This window comes from Elephas maximus, chromosome 21 (assembly GCF_024166365.1).
Source record: "Elephas maximus indicus isolate mEleMax1 chromosome 21, mEleMax1 primary haplotype, whole genome shotgun sequence".
Classification (NCBI taxonomy): Eukaryota; Metazoa; Chordata; class Mammalia; order Proboscidea; family Elephantidae; genus Elephas; species Elephas maximus.
In genome coordinates, this window is record NC_064839.1 from 59,641,581 (window position 1) to 59,659,024 (window position 17,444).

The 17,444-nt window shown below is 41.6% G+C and overlaps 1 pseudogene; it reads left to right on the top strand.

The window, feature by feature from the left end:
• The first annotated feature begins 9,581 nt into the window (after positions 1-9,581).
• On the top strand, positions 9,582-15,564 carry LOC126064621 (tripartite motif-containing protein 75-like; annotated as a pseudogene).
• The last annotated feature ends 1,880 nt before the right edge of the window (positions 15,565-17,444 follow it).

The following is a 17,444-nucleotide window of genomic DNA, read 5'->3' on the forward strand; positions in this document are numbered from 1 at the left end:
CAGGAACCAATGGTATTGAAGGAAGAAGTCCAAGCTGCTCTGAAGGCATTGGCAAAAAACAAGGCTCCAGGAATTGATGGAATATCAGTTGAGATGTTTCAACAAACAGATGCAGCACCGGAGGTGCTCACTCATCTATGCCAAGAAATATGGAAGACAGCTTCCTGGCCAACTCACTGGAAGAGATCCATATATTTATGCCTATTCCCAAGAAGGGTGATCTAGCCAAATGTGGAAATTATAGAACGATATCATTAATATCACACGCAAGCAAAATTTTGCTGGATATCATTCAGAAACAGCGGCAGCAGTATATCGACAGTAAACTGCCAGAAATTCAGGCTGGTTTCAGAAGAGGACATGGAACGAGGGATATCATTGCTGATGTCAGATGGATCCTGGCTGAAAGCAGAGAATACCAGAAGGATGTTTACCTGTGTTCTATTGACTAGGCAAAGCCATTTGACTGTGTGGATCATAACAAATTATGGATAATGTTGAGAAGAATGGGAAATCCAGAACACTTAATTGTGCTCAGGAGGAACATTTACATAGATCAAGAGGCAGTTATTTGGACAGAACAAGGGGATACTGATTGCTTTAACTCAGGAAAGGTGTGCATCAGGGTTGTATTCTTTCACCATACCTATTCAATCTCTATGCTGAGCAATTAATCCGAGAAGCTGGACTATATGAAGGAGAACAGGGCATCAGGATTGGAGGAAGACTCGTTAACAACCTGCGTTATGCAGATGACACAACCTTACTTGCTGAAAGTGAAGAGGACTTGAAGCCCTTACTGATGAAGATCAAAGACCACAGCCTTCAGTATGGACTGCACCTCAACATAAAGAAAACAAAAATCCTCACAAATGGGCCAATGAGCAACATCATGATAAACAGAGAAAGGATTGAAGTTGTCAAGGGTTTCATTTTACTTGGATCCACAATCAACAGCCATGGAAGCAACAGTCATCAAAAGACACACTGCATTGGGTATATCTGCTGCAAAGGACCTCTTTAAAGTGTTGAAGAGCAAAGATGTCACCTTGAAGACTAAGGTGTCCCTGACCCAAGCCATGGTATTTTCAATTGCATCTTACGCGTATGAACGCTGGACAGTTAATAAGGAAGACTAAAGAAGAATTGACGCCTTCGAATAGTGGTGTTGGTGAAGAATATTGAATATACCATGGACTGCCAAAAGAACGAACAAGTCTGTCTTAGAAGAAATACAGCCAGAATGCTTCTGAGAGGCAAGGATGGCGAGACTGTCTTACACACTTTGGGCAGGTTGTCAGGAGGGATCAGTCCCTGGAGAAGGACATCATGCTTGGCATAGGACAGGGTCAGTGAAAAAGAGGAAGACCTTCAATGAGGTGGATTAACACAGTGGCTGCAACAATGAGCTCAAGCATAATGATTGTAAGGATCGCTCAGGACCAGGCAACGTTTTGCTCTATTGTGCATAGGGTTGCTGTGAGTCGGAATCGACTCCACGGCACCTAACGACAACAACAAATCACCTACGAGGCTGTGCAGCTTAGTCCCTTGGAGGTGGCCATGGTCGTAATTGGTTCTACCATAGGCCCTGAGATGTTCGAGAGGATAAAGGTGAGGGTGGAGCACTGGAAAAGTGGAGCAATTAGAATAGCTGCTGACCAACCCCATGAAGATACAAAATGAACTAGAGTCAGCAGATAATCAGAGGCCACCTCAGTCCTGGCAGTTCTGCTTCCTGGTCCCGGTTCTTGTTGCTTCATGCCAGCATGTTCCAGTGTTCTTTTCCTCAAAGTGTTTCCTTCTCCCCAGCTCATTAATTTCTTGGAGGCACTGGGTCAGAGAACCTAAACAAAGAACAGTTGCAAAACTGTGTCCTTGGGTTGACACGTTTTATAATTTCTCTTTCTACCTGTCAGAAATGTCCATGTTGGGCCTGCCTTCCAGGTCTGCACAAGTGGCCACTCTATGGAGAGTGCTGGAGCCATCATGGCAGAACAGCTAAAGCCGTTAACCAAAATGTCGGGAGTTGGAATTCACCAGCCAGTCCTTGGAAACAGGATAGGGTAGTTCTACTCAGTCCTATAGGGGCGCTCTGAGTCGAAATTGACTCGGTGGCAATGGGTTTGATTGGTTTTGGTTTATGAAAAGTGGGAGTGGAAGATACTTCAATCACTGGAGTGTGTTGCAGCTTGTGGCGAGGGTGCAAGGAGCAAGGGATAGGCTCAACCCAGATGCGTGCAGCTGAAATGTAAAATTCTGCCTTTCCTTGTACTGCAGGGTGCTGAAAAGTGCACATTGTAACATGCCAGTTAAACTGGTGAGCTCCAGAGGTAAACACACCCGGGTGAGAATAGGAATAGGACTCACTCAGCCTTTCGGATATTCAGTTACCTCGTCAGCAAGGATGGGATTAAAGGAGGTTGATGGGATAAAATAGAATTACAATGGCGTAAATGACATCATGCCCACCGGACTTGATTGACTCAGGGGAGATCCCTTTCCACCAAGCAAACGTTGTCTCCCACACTGCCCAACCCAGTCTTCTATTCTCAGGGGAGGAGTCCTAAGAGCTCCACCCTTCAGGTGCTGTATATATGCCTTGGACCAACCGCTGACCAGTCTTCAGATACAAGGCTGACTGTGGAAGTCAGTCTGGGAGACCCACTACACGGACCCTCCTCAGCGGCGACTCTCCTAGGCGGCGACGCTCCGCGGCGGCGACCCTCCTCGGCGGTACCCTCCTCAGCGGCGACCCTGCTCGGTGGCGACCCTCCTCAGCGTCGACGCTCTGCAGCGGCGACCCTCCTCGGCGGCGACCCTCGGCAGTGCCTCCTGCTCCAGGTAAGCTGGCGATGAGTCTTGTGGGTGCTGGAGGCTGAGACATAGGACAAGCCCTCGCTTCTGAGCACCTACTTGGTGCAGGGCTGAGATTGACTCTCCAAAGTGAATCCATACTCAGATTTGCAGTATTTTAAAACAAATCGCATATATTAGGGTTTTAACCCCTTGCTGAAAATACAGGTACCCACATCCCGCCCTAATCCTGTGGAGTTAGAAAAGGGGTGAGTAGTATCAGCGTCTGACAAGTGCCCAAAGGTGGCTGGCCTGAAGCCAAGTGTAGGATCACCTTCCAGAATGTCTCAGTGAGAGACAGTTTTGTGTAGAGTTGGGGTGAGTGGAAGGATAAGACCCATGAGGCCTGATGCCCTGAACAGCCTTGATCTTGCTTAGTCCTCACACCAGGTCTTTCTGCTTACATAGGGAAGAGGCCCGGAGAGGTTAAGTAGCTTGCCCAGAGTCACTGAGTTCCAGTTTTTGTTCATTCAACAGATGTTTAGGTGGGAACTGAGGAGAAACTGGGAGATGCAATCCTGGTGGTGTCAGGGAAGCGACAAGTCCTAACTTCACGGAGTTTACCACTTTATTGGGGACCTCAGACGTCCAAAATGTGGATAAAATCACAAGAGTCATAAGAATTCAAAGAAGGAGTACACGATGCTGTACTTACTATACCTGGACATGGTATTAGGGGAGACCAACATTCAAGGAGGTCAGGGGAAGCTTAGATCTGGAGGAAGAGACAAAGCTGTTGAGAGTTTAAGGCAGGACAAGGGATAACTAAGGTATCTTGTACAAAGTTGCTGGGGCCTGGGGGAGCTCAACCTGCTGGAGACAGTGAAGGAAGGAGAGAGCTGCAGAGAGTCAGCCATCGAGTAGGTTCTGGCACATAGTGGCCATATGTACAACAGAAGGAAACACTGCCCTGTCTGTGCCATGCTCACAGTCATTGTTATACTTGAGTCCATTGTTGCAGCCACTGTGTCAATCTATCTCTTTGAGGGTCTTCCTCTTTTTTTTTTTTTTTTTTTTTTTGCTGACTCTCTGCTTTACCAAGCTTGATGTCCTTATCCAGGTGGTGATCCCTCCTGATAATATGTCCAAAGTATGTGACACGTAATCCTCCTTCTAAGGAGCATTCTGGCTGTATTTCCAAGACAGATTTGTTTGGTCTTTTGGGGGTCCATGGCATATTCTTCTCCAACACCATAATCCAAAGCTATCAATTATTCTTCAGTGTTCTGTATTCACCGTCCAGCTTTCACATGGGTATCATGTCAATAAAAACATCATGGCTTGGATAAGGTGCACCTTATTTATACCTCAAGGTGACGTCTTTGCTTTTGAACACCTTAAAGAGTTCTTTTGCAGCAGATTTTCCCAAAGCAGTGCACCTTTTAATTTCTTCACTGCTGTTTCTATGGGTATTATGGATCCAAGTAAAATGAAATCCTTAACTTCAACCTTTCTGCTGTTTATCATAATGTTGTTTAGGTCCATTTGTGAGGATTTTTATTTCCTTTATGTTGAGGTGAAATCCATACTGAAGGCCATGGTTTTGGATATCCATCAATAAATTTTGCAAGTCCCCCTGACTTTCACCAAGCAAGGTTGTATCATCTGCATATTGCAGGTTAATGAGTCTTCCTCCAATCCCGATGCTGTGCTCTTCTTCATATATAGTCCAGCTTCTTGGATTATTTGCTCAGCATATAGATTGAAAAAGTATGGTAACCAGAGGCATACCTTTCCTGACTTTAAACTACACAGCATCCCCTTGTTCTGTTCGAAGGATTGCCTCTTGATCTATGTACAGGTTCCTCGTGAGCACAATTAAGTGTTATGAAATTCCCATTCTTTACACTGTTATCATAATTTGTGACGCTCCATACAGTCAAATGCCTTTGCATAGTCGATAAAACACAGGTAAACATCTTTCTGGTATTCTCTGCTTCCAGTCAAGATAAATCTGACATCAGTAATGATATTCCTGGTTTCAGGTCCTCTTTTGAATACAGTGTGAATTTATGGCAGTTTCTTGTTGATATACTGCTACAACCTCTTTTGAATGATCTTCAACAAAATATTACTTGCTCGTGGTATTAATGATATTGTTCAATAATGTCTGCATTTCGTGGGATCAATTTTCTTGGGAATAGGCATAAATATGGATCTCTTCCATTGGGTTGGCCAGGTAGCTGTCTTCCAGATTTCTTGGCATAGACCAGTGAGCACTTCCAGCACTGCATTCGTTTGTTGAAACATCTGAACTGATATTCTGTCCATTCCTGGAGCCTTGTTTTTTCACCCATGCCTTTCTTGCAGCTTGCACTTCTTCCTTCAGTACCATGGGTTCCTGATCATATGCTACTTACTGAATTGGTTGAACATACAGCAGTTCTTTTTGGATAGTGACTGTATATTTCTTCCATCTTCTTTTGATGCTTCCTGTGTCGTTTAATGTTTTCCCTGTGTAAATCTTTCAATACTGCACCTCGAGGCTTGAATTTTTTCTTCAGTTCTTTCGGCATGAGAAATGCAGAGTGTGATCTTCCCTTTTGGTTTTCTACCTCCAGGTCTCTACTTATGTCATTATAATGCTTTTCTTTGTCTTCTCCAGCTGCCCTTTGAAATCTCTGTTCACTTCTTTTACTTCATCATTTCTTCCTTTTGCTTTAGCTACTCAACGTTCAAGAGCAAGTTTCAGAGTCTTTCCTGACATCCATTTTGGTCTTTCCTTTCTTTCCTATCTTTTTAATGACCTGGGTTTCTTCATTTGTGATGTCTTTGATGTCATTCCACAACTTGTCTGGACTTCCATTATTACGGTTCAATATGTCAAGTCTATCCTTCATAGGGTCTCCAAAGTCAGGTGGGATATACTCAGAGCTGTACTTTGGCTCTCATGTACTTGTTCTAATTTTCTTCACTTTCGACTTCAACTTGCATTTGAGCAATTGATGGTCTGTTCTGCAGTCAGCCCCTGACCTTGTTCTGACTGGTGATATTGAGCTTTTCCATCACCTCATTCCACAGATACAGTTGATATGATTCCTGTGTATTCCATCTGGTGAGCTCCACATGTATAGTCACCATTTATATTGGTGAAGAAACGTATTTACCATGAAAAAATCACTGGTCTTGGAAAATTCTATCATGTGATCTCCCGTATCATTCTTATCACCAAGGCTATATTTTTCAGCTAGCAATCCTTTTTTTTCCAAGTTTCACATTCCAAACACCAGTAATTATCAAAGCATCTTAATCGCATGTTGGATCAATTACAGACTGCAGAAGTTGGTAAAGATCTTCAATTTCTGCATCTTTGACCTTAGTGGTTGGTGTGCAAATTTGAATAATTGACATATTAACTGGTCTTTCTTGTAGGACTATGGATATTATCCTATCACTGACAACATTGTACTTCAGGATAGATCTTGAAATGTTCTTTTGGATGATAAACGAGATGCCATTCCTTTCAAGTTGTCATCCCCAGCTTAGCAGCCATATGATTGTCTAATTCCAAATGGCCAATACCAGTCCATTTCCTACTGCCTAGGACATTGACGTTTATACATTCCATTCATTTTTCATAATTTCCAGGTTTCCTAGATTCATACTTTGTACATTCTACATTCTGATTATTGATGGATGTTTGCAGCTGTTTCTTCACGTTTTGAGCCTTTCCACATCAGCAAATGAAGTTCCTGAAAGCTCGACTCCATCCACATATTAAGATTGACTCAGGTTTGACGAGGCAGCTCTTCCCCAGTTGTCTTTTGAGTGCCTTCCAACCTGAGGGGCTTATGTTCCAGCACTATATCAGACAATGTTCCGCTGCTATTCGTAAAGTTGTCACTGGCTAATTCTTTTCAGAAGTAGACCTCCAGGTCCTTCTTCCTAGTCTGTCTTAGTCTGGAAGCTCAGCTGTATTCTGACCCTGTTGGTATTTGAATACCAGTTGCATAACTTTCAGTACCACAGCAACGTGAAAGCTCCCACATGACAACAAACTAACAGACCTGAGAGGGAACTCTCTACCAAAAATGATGTTGTTCTCTAGTGACTGATAACATGTCCAAAGTATGTGACACAAAGTCTCAGCATCCTTGTTCCTAAGGAGTATTCTGGTTGTAACTCTTCTAAGACACATTTGTTAGGTTTTTTTTTTTTTTTTTTTTCTCAGTCCATGGTGTTTTCAGCATTCTTCACCAACACTACAATTCAAAAGTGTCAGTTCTTCTTTGGTCTTCCTTATTCATTGTCCAGCTTTCTCATGAATGGAGAGGTGGAAGTATAGGGAAAATACTGTGGTCCTCATGAGGACAGCAATCCTGAAACCCTTTTAAATAGGATAGTATTGTGATTACATCCCTGTGAGTAGAGGGTAGGTAGAGTTGAGGGAGGGTGCTGTTGGAGGCAAGTGCAGGTGTCCGGAGGAAAGAGTTGGTGGCTCTAAGGGTGTAGTGGTGACTACACAATGTGTGTCCTTTGAATACAGGATCCTGAGTGTGGAAAGTCTGGGGTACTGTTAGTTACTATTGAGTGGGTACCTTCAATGTGCCAGGACTGTGCTAGGTACATTTCTCCTCCCTCAGTCAGTCCTTTCTGACTTGTCTAAGATTACATCCACACAAAAGGAGGATTTCAGCTCAGACAGCCTGGTTAATAGTCTCTTCTCACCATCCACCAACTTCCTTTCTCTAGGGTAACAGGATGTATGTATCCTCTGCCTGTGTATTAGGAGTCTTCTAAGTCTTTGCCATTCAGATGAGGCACAAAGAGCACGCACACACTCTTTCTCTTTTCAAGTTTACTGAATATGAAAAAGTAGCACACTGTTTTCATAATTGGCCATTTGTTTCTACGACTTGCTTCCTTCACCTCTTTTTAAATATAGATAGCTTTGTTCATTTTTTTTTCTTTGCTTCTTTTACTTGAATTCTTCATGGTATACCATCTGTTTATACGATTTAGAAAATACCAATTTGCTAGATTTCCATCAAGCATAGAAAATGCTTCCTCAGTCAGATTAAAAATATTCTTCCATAATTTATTTTCATAGTCTATGGTTTTATTATTTCTGTTTATTTCTACTTTTAATAGACATGCAAACAAACAAAAAAGCAAGTGTATAATGTGACAACCAGCACCCAAATTAAGAAATGTAGTGTTTTCAGGACCCCCCCAGAAGCCCTTATGCACCTCCCAGTCACTAATTCCTTTCTCGTCTCGAAATGGAAGCACTGTTCTAATACAACATGAGGTAGTTTTGCTTGCTGTCAACTACATAATTGGCATCATGCAGTCTGTATTATTGCCTGTGTCTTTATTTCACACAACATTGTATTTGTGAGATTTATCCACTTTTTTTTGAGTAGAGTAGTTAGGTCTTTTCTTTGCTGATATAGTCCATTTTATGAGTAGGCCATAACTTAACGATTGTACTAAATAGTATTCTAAAGTCGTTTAAGCAACATACATTCTCACCAGTTGTGCATGGCTATTTTGATAATAACACATAGTTACCAACAATTTAAATTTTAACACTCGTACTTTCATGTGAAGTCCTTATACAATCAAACCCATATTGCCTTAACCCAATCTCTGCCTAAAATGATTGAACCAATCAGACCTTTTAAAGGCTGGCCAATTTTGTCCTCTAGTGATCTCAAATAAGATTTTGGTATGTTTACCTGGGTTCATCTTATATTGGACACCCTGAACAAAAAGCTTTATTCCCTCAGTCCTAATAGTTGGCTGAAGCTCTCCAAAGCCACATAGCCTCCATTTCAGAATCATTTTATTGCCTCTCAGTGAGAGCTACACTGTCTGAGCTTCCCATCACTTCCGTGGATCTTTTCCCTACAAATCCTCAGAAGATGGTAGCTTACCGATAACTTCAATGGGCAGTTGTGTCTCTGTGTGTGTATATGTGTCTGTATTTGTGTTTCCTATCTTCATTTTATTTTGAAATTCGGATCTCACACATCTGTCTGTGTACCGTGTGAGTTTTCAAAGTTAGCAGTGTTCTTCAAGTACATCTAGTTTAATCCAGGATTTGATATTTACAGTTCAATATATCCAGCGATTGAGATGCTTAGATGAAAGAGAAGTAAACTTTGTTCTATTATGAATTCATTACTGTCAGAAATATCTGCTGTGTAAGCCAAAAGCTGTCTGATGCCTTTCTTATGTCCTCCGCAAGATTGAAATGATTGATGTTGGCATTTTTATCCTCGTTTACGTGATTCTTTTCAAGTCAAGGATGTTAAATAAATTTCCCTAGGTTCCTCAGATGGTAGGTACACAAAGGCTTGTATCTAACCGAGACAGGAGATCTAGAACCAAGGGTTAGACCCGTCAGCTAGCCTCAGTGTACCTGATTTGGGAATAAGTGCAGTGGAAGGGTGGAGACAAGAATCAGTGGCATTAAGCAGAGCCACGAAGACTTTTTTTTTAATAAAGAAATATTTTCTCATCCCCAGGAACACATAGGCACCTTGAGGTCATGGCTGGATTCTGATCAAGAGAAGTGATTAGCTCGGCTTCATATTCTCTGAGCTGCCAAAGGCTGGAAGCCTAGTTGCCCAACTAATCTGTGATCCACAGCTGGTTGTGAAGAGAACCCCTACTGACACCAACTTCTGCAACAGAGGACTAGCAACCTCATAGTATTTCATAGCTTTCACACATCCTGAGGAAAAGCCCTCTCAGTCCGAACCTTCATTCATAGCCTAATGGAGGTCACAGCAGCCCTAGCAGGAATTCAGGCAGAAGCTAACTGCCCCATCTGTCTGGATTACTTTAGAGACCCTGTTACCATCAAATGTGGGCACAACTTCTGTCGCTCCTGCATCCAGCAATCCTGGCAGGATCAACAGGACTGGTTCCGATGCCCTGTGTGCCGCCACCCATGGCTACAGTTGCACCTCAGGAGCAACACCCAGCTGGGAAATATAGCTGAAATTGCAAAGCTACTCCACATCACCAGGAGCAAGAGGAAGAGGGAGGAAGAGACCCGCTTGTGCAAGAAGCACAATCAGGAACTGACCCACTTCTGTGAGGAAGACCTGGAAGTCCTGTGTTCCCTGTGCTCTCAGCCACCAAACCACCAGGATCACCTCGTGAGGTCCATAGGGGAGGCTGCCTCTCATCACAGGAAAAGGCTCATAAGTTACATGGAGCCCCTGAAGAAACAAGTGGCAGACACTCAAAAACTAATAACTACCCAAGACAGAGAACCATCAGAGCTGAGAAAGAAGGTGGAAAAGCAAAGGAAAGAATTATTCTCTGAATTTGAGCACCTGAACAAGTTTTTAGACCGTGAGCATGAGGCAGCTCTCTCCAGGTAAGCTTATGAAGAGAAGCACATTCAACAAAAACTAAATGCGAATATAACAGCATTTTCAGAGTTCATTTCCACACTCAACAGTCTACTAAAGGAGGTGGCAGAGAAGAGTGTGATGTCAGAAGTGAAACTGCTAACAGATATTAAGAGCATCCAGAATCGATGTGAAAGCCTCAACCCCCCAGTGCTCTATTCCTTCCAGCTAACGAAGGAAGGATGCAGCCTTCCTCCACAGTATTCGGCTCTGCAGAAAATCATACAGAAATTTAAGGAAGATGTAACCTTGGATCCTGAAACAGCACATTCAAATCTGATTGTCTCTGAAGATAAAAAGTCTGTCGTATTTGTAAAGAAAACGCAGAGACTTCCTCCTAATCCAAAGAGATTCAAGTTTGACCCAGTTGTCCTGGGTTGTGAAGAGTTCAGTTCTGGTAGACATTACTGGGAGGTGGAAGTGGGTGAGAAGCCTGAATGGTCTGTGGGGCTTTGTAAAGACTCCCTTTCCAGGAAGGCAAAGAGGCCCCCGGCAGGGCAGGAGAGATGCTGGGCAATTCAGCTGTGCAATGGTAACTGTGTTGCACAAGGCACTTTTCCAGTCACTCTGGTGATAACAGAAAAACCCAGAGGGATTGGCATTTATCTGGACGATGAACTGGGTGAGATTTCGTTTTACAGTTTGAATGACAGATCTCATATCCATTCTTTCACTGATAGATTTTCTGAAATCCTGAAGCCTTATTTCTGTAGTGGGCGTGATTCTCAACCTCTCACAATCTGTGCTGTCAGAGATTATGAATGATAAACTATCTGGGAAACTGTCACATTGCTTGATTTTATTCCTGCAATTTAAGGTAGCGTGTCATACAACTATCAGTGAATATGGTACTGAAAATTTTTTCTTTTTTAAGTGTTCTTATGACTTTAACACATGAAGAAAGTTGTTTTATCTCCTGTAATGACCAGTAACCAGAGTGTGATTATTACAATATTAATTGATTTTCCTGTAATTGCCCTTCCTATGGTTTGGTTCCTGTTTTTACCCTATAAGAATACTTGTACGATGAAACTGCCCGGGACTACCTCGTTCCATTTTCTGTGTGCTATGTGGTTCCTCAATTGCAATTGTTTAAGATTCTTAATAAACCTCTCTGTTTTAAATTGAAACAGCATTCCAGTTTTTCTCTACACTGTTTTATGCTGATCGACAACAACATAAAGTTCTTGAAAGAGTACATCCCAAGGCAAGGCAAAACACACAAACTAGTAGCTAAATGATTCCAAGATGTTTCAGTCAGGTCGACCCATTTAAGATATCCAGAGTTCTCCTCGAGATCTTGTCCAAGAACCCTTTTTCAAAACCTGGACAAGTAACCCATGCCCCCAAAACCTGGGACAAGTAAACTCTTGCCTTCAAAGCACGAAAAAAAATAAACCCTTCCGTCCAAACTTCAGCAAGTATTTTCTGAGCCCTCTCCCAAGATCAAACCTAACATCTTTTATTGAACTCACTTTGATATCCCTTGAAACCAGTCCAAGTAAAGTATTCAGATAACGCAAACGATAAAACTCCCTACAAACCCTGGGCACCACACAAAACTTCCCAAAAGTGGAAAGAAAAGGACAGGGCAGATGGAAATCCAGTTTCCCAAACAGACAACGTGAAAGGGTAACTTACCCAGGAAAAGATATTCCTAACTGTTCAGATATAAACTCAGAGAGTTCAACACAAAAGGGGTAGAACTTGAACCCAGGAAATTTACACCAAGTTCCCAAGCCATGATGAGGAAACAGTTGGATGCATATGTGGCCCATGTTTGGAATCAATTATTATGTGTCATCACAAAGTGGAGCACTTCGTGACTTTTTTCTGGGTCCAACTTCTGACGTTACCCTGTAAAAAAATAATCAAAACTCACCAAAATTTGAGCATAGTGTTTATTCTGAGAAAGTACTTTATATGCATATTAGCAGGACGCTTTGATTCTAGGAAAAGAAAATGACTCAAATAAAGTAGGCACAATGGGGCTTATAATAAGAAGAGGAGGGAGAAACATAGATCAGCCACTGGTTAATCTTAACATGGTTGATTGAACACTGCCTTCTGCATTCACTGAGGATGAGAAGGTATGAATTTATTTCTGGCCTGGCTGCTAATAATCTGGCCCTCCACACATCTGCAGCCATGAGGCCCTTTGAGATTTAAATTAGGAGGTAATAATTGTGTGGACTATTTTTTTCTAACAGGATAAAGCAGATTTACATTGCTGAAGAAGATTTTGTGGCAGGATTTTTATGCTTAATATTTGATTTCACCCTTTTTGGGTAGTTATCTGACAGTAAAAAACTAAAAAAAACAGTACGCTCCACCAAAACAAGGGAAGAAAACTACGAAAGTGGAAAAACACCAGACTCATGCAAGAAAGGAATAAAACATAAGGATAGAAGATAAAAGAGAATTCTTAGAGTAACTGTGAAGGCCCAAAGCCCCAAATGATGGCTATGTATCACAATCGGGAATGACCAGAAAACTTCAGTCCACACTGGGGTAAGAGGATCAAGGGCTTAGGGAGAGACTGCAACAAGGAAAATAAAAAATAAATCGAATTAACAAATTGCATGTTGACTTTGTTCTTCCTGAAGAATTTTAGAATCCATCAGATGTGTGTCCAAAAAGAGATAAATATTTAAAAATTCATAGAATATAAAGAAGGAAAGCAATTTCCTAATTAGAGTAAATCAATGTGAATAAGCAAGTATAATAGGTATCTGATGGCTCAGCTATGAAGAAATTATATAGCCATTTGAAAGTAAATACTGAATTTTCATTAACTACCTAATTTTTTGATTAACTAGTCAATTATCATTCTATGATCATATTTAGGTGTTTGTGGGTGATAGAAGACATCTAAAATTCTCAGATCACTAACAGGAATTTTAACACACAATGTCTTACATTGATTGTTATAATAGAGTTGTGAAGCAATAACAAAGGAACTAAAAGTATAAACCCTGCCTGTGAGGAACAGGAATTCGTGGTAGGAGGGTATGGACTAAGACACATTTTTTGTTACAAGCCTTGTAGTATTATTGGGTTTTAAAAGAAATTTACATGTATTATTTTGATAAAAAGTAATTTCTGAAAATGAATATGTAAGTGATGGGTAATGTGTAAAGCATTCAAAGACAGGATGGGAGCTGGTAAGAATATCATTACTTCATCTTAGGATGTCAAAAACACGTTATCATTATTTCTCGCTATGTCCCTGAAGAGTAGTTACTTCCAATGATATTTTACTGATAGTTTCCAGGAAAGAAGAAAAACAAAAGACACCCTTTTCTGCTTATAAGTAGTAAAGACATAATTCAGAACTATAGACTATATAACCTGGCTGATTTATGTATTGTATAGCTTCTTTCCTAACTAAGAGTAAGAAAATAAAATACACAATAGTTTTTCAAATAGTTCATCATTCATAATCCATTACTGTATAGATTTCAAGGGATTAAAAATCACATCCTGTATGATAACAAGGCCTAAATATTTTGGTCAAAATACCAGTTGAAGAATAGGTCCGAGACCCATCATTCAAATTATGTATCAATCCTCACCCTACTGTGGTTTCTTCATTCAAAGAATAAATTTCCACAGCAAAGCTATCACAATTGGCCAGTTAATTCTGCAGCATAAATCCTATTGTGATGGTGTCTTCCTCCATTTCATAGGAAGAGAATTTTTACAGTCTTGAATCTCACATATTTTGTCTCCTAACTCTACCTCCCAGTAATGACAGCCTGACACAATCCTTTGTGGGTTGTTGGGAAGAGATGTTTTGTGTGTCTTTCCAAATCTCATGTCTTTTCTCTACTCTTTGTTAATAATATTAGGATATGCTGTTCAGATTCTACAATCAGATTTATCTGAAATGAATTGATAATATTTGCAGTTTATAATATTGTGGACAAAGTTTGCAAAAATTATTATTTACTTAAAAGGTTAACGCTCCTGATGTTTTTATGTTGTAATGCCTGTTGTGAACGCATTTAATACCATTTAGTAATGTCTGTGTGACTCTAGGGTCACTATGTGCTGGAATCTACTGGGCGGGAACTGGTTTTTTATGTGACTCAAGATTCATCTCTGCTATCTTACTGAGACTTTGAGTGTGTAAACATGGCATGGAAATTTTGTTGGGAATTCATTTAATTTGTGTATAATATGCAATTATTTATCCTTTGAGGCCTTTAGAATTAGATCTAGATTCTCACTGAATCAAAGTATAATTAATTAAATCCAGAGTTTGCTTTCTTCCGCTAGTATTCTACTATCTTCTTTGGATTTAATTCATGCATTTTTACTTTGCACAACTATTTCTCTAATTTTTTTTTCTCCTTGCTCCCTGTGCCCTGAGGCAGCCTGCACTACATTATACAGATGTGCAAGTGGGAGAACGTGCACTGTAGACACAAAACCTCTAGGTCTTTGTGACAGAAAAGGATCGGAACCTGACTGTATCTCTCACACACCAGTTTCTCTTCCCGACTTCTCTTGCTATTCTGGTCTGGAATTGCTTGGCCAATTCAGCGAAGTGACCCCTCTAGGTAATGTTCCTAAAGTTCCTCTATACATGCGGTGAGCAGCAGGAAGACCAGAGGAAGGTATTTAGTTTATTCAGGACCGGCGAATGCAAGAGCGACAGCAGTTGTGTCCCCAGTGAAAGGTTACTGGGTCTCTTGGGCAACAGGTACAGCCTGGGCGGCTGCGGCGTCAGAGGAGGAGGGTAGGTTTCACAGCAGTCCAACATCCTGTCCAGGCCTTGGTGGCCCAGTGGTTAAGCCTTTGGCTTCTAAGTGAAAGCTGGCAGTTTGAATCCATCAGCCACTCCCTGGAAACCCTGTGGAGTGGTTTTACTCTGTCTTATATTTTCATAGGGTCACTGAGTCGGAATCCACTCCACGGCAACGGGTTTGGTTTCTTAACAACGTTCGCAGGGAAGCGGGTGCCAGCCCCGCTAACGCTGGCTTTCTAGGCGCTGGGCCGAGGAAGAAGAGGACGGTTCCCCGCCAGCACCGAACACCCCTCTATTGCCCCTGGCGCCCTGCACTTCTCGGGCGCTCCCAGATGGTACTCCGCCCCGACCCGTCGCAACCGGAAGCAGACGCTCAGAGTTTCTTTCCTGCTGACGCCAATCACAGCGCGCCAGGCGCCAACTTCCGGATCCAATGGGAGTAGGCTGAGCACAGAAGCTTGTGTCGGAGGAGCGGTCACGTTTAAGACAGCGATTTCCTGCTGTAATCAAGAATTCTCTTCATCCTTAAGAACTCAAGGTGGTTTGTCTGTTTTCTGCCACAGCCTCCCATCCCGCAGCGCCTAGGCGCCCTTTGCCACCTTCCAGCCTACCGCAGGTTCCCGCCCCCACCCTTAAATCTCATCTGGCCACCACACTGAGTTACCACCGCTCCTGACCCCGCCCACTGGTTTCTTTCAGTTTCTTTTCGCGCCTCACAATTCTCACAAACTGAGGGAGCACTAATTGAAGAAAGAGTTGGTGATTTAGAATGTGACACTTCAGGCTTGAGATTCTTGACACCATTGTGTAAAACCTGACTGCGGGGATAAAGGAGCTGAGTGTCAGGGATGCCAGGAATTAGGAATGATAATCTGATCTGTTGCATTCTTCTACTTTGTGAACATTTAACAAAAACCTAATTATGACGTCTGACACGTTCTATCCTTGAACAACTATCATATATAAGCCAATAAATGTAAGCTATAAGTCAGAATCGACTCGACCGCAACGGTTTTTTTTTTTTAATGATTATTTCAAAATTGTGTGAGTTTCGTGGTTGCATTTTCTTCAGTTTTCAATCATTGACTGTGTCGAGCAAATCAAGTCATTAGTCTGTTTACAAGATTTATATGGGGCTACTTCAAAGTTTTAATATTCATGATTAAGCAAAAAACAGTAAATGTATCCAGGGAAGATTTCCTATATATGTGTGTATATATGAACACACACACACACATACATACATACATAACACAGTTTTTGAGTCAGGAAGATCATTTGTAGCCATTCCCTTAAACTCCAAAGTCACATATTGACAATAAGAATGTGAATACAAATGAAAGTGCCAAAAATATTTGCAACATTATAATTTAAATGTTTCCGTTACAAGCTGTGAGTCACCATGTATAGAGTTTCTACAAAATGAGAGACAAGGCAAACAATACTGTATGACGCAAGAGAAATAAATGGCATAAAACCAAGAAGAATAGAGCTGTCCAGTAAATATTTGAAACACTATTCAAACACACTACGAAAACATTCCTGCCACTCATCAGTCAGTTTCTTGTACCGTGGTGGCTTGCATGTTTCTGTGATGCTGGAAGCTATGCCATCAACATTTCAAATACCAGCAACGTAATCCATAGTAGACAGGTTTCAGTGGAGCATCCAATTCAGAAAGACGTGGGAGAAGGACTTGCCAGTGTCCTTCTGAGAAAAAGAAAAAGGCCAGTGAGAGCCTTGTAAGTAGCAGCGAAACACTGTCTGATAATAGTGCCCGAAAGCGAGCCTCTCAGTTTGGAAGGCACTCAAAATATAAATGGAGAAGAGCTGCCTCCTCAAAGTAGAGTACACAATAATGACTTGGATGGAGTCAAGCTTTTGGAACATTTGTTTGCTGATGTGACACGACTCAAAATGAGAAGAAACAGCTGCAAACATCCATTAAACGGATGCTGGAGATGCTCACTCATGTATACCAAGAAATTTGGAAGACACTTATCTGGCCAACCAACTGGAAGAGATTCATACTTGTGCCAATTCCAAAGAAAGGTGATGCAACAGAATCAAGAAGCTATCGAACAATATGATTAATAGCACACACAAGTAAAACTTGGTGAAGATAATTCACAAATGGTTGCAGCAGTACATCAACAAGGAACTGCCAGAAGTTCAAGCTGGATTCAGAAGAGGACATTGAATGAAGAATATCATTGCTGATGTCAGATGGATCTTGGCTGAAAGCAGAGAATACCAAAAAGATGGTTACCTGTTTTCATTGACTACGCAAAGGCATCTGACTGTGTGGATCATAACAAATTGTGGTTAACATTGTGAAGAATGGGAATTGCAGGACACTTAATTGTGCTCATGCAGAATCTGTACATAGATGAAGAGGCAGTCTTTCGAACAGAGCGGGGGGATACTGCGTGGTTTAAAGCCAGGAAAGTTGTGCTTAAGGGCTG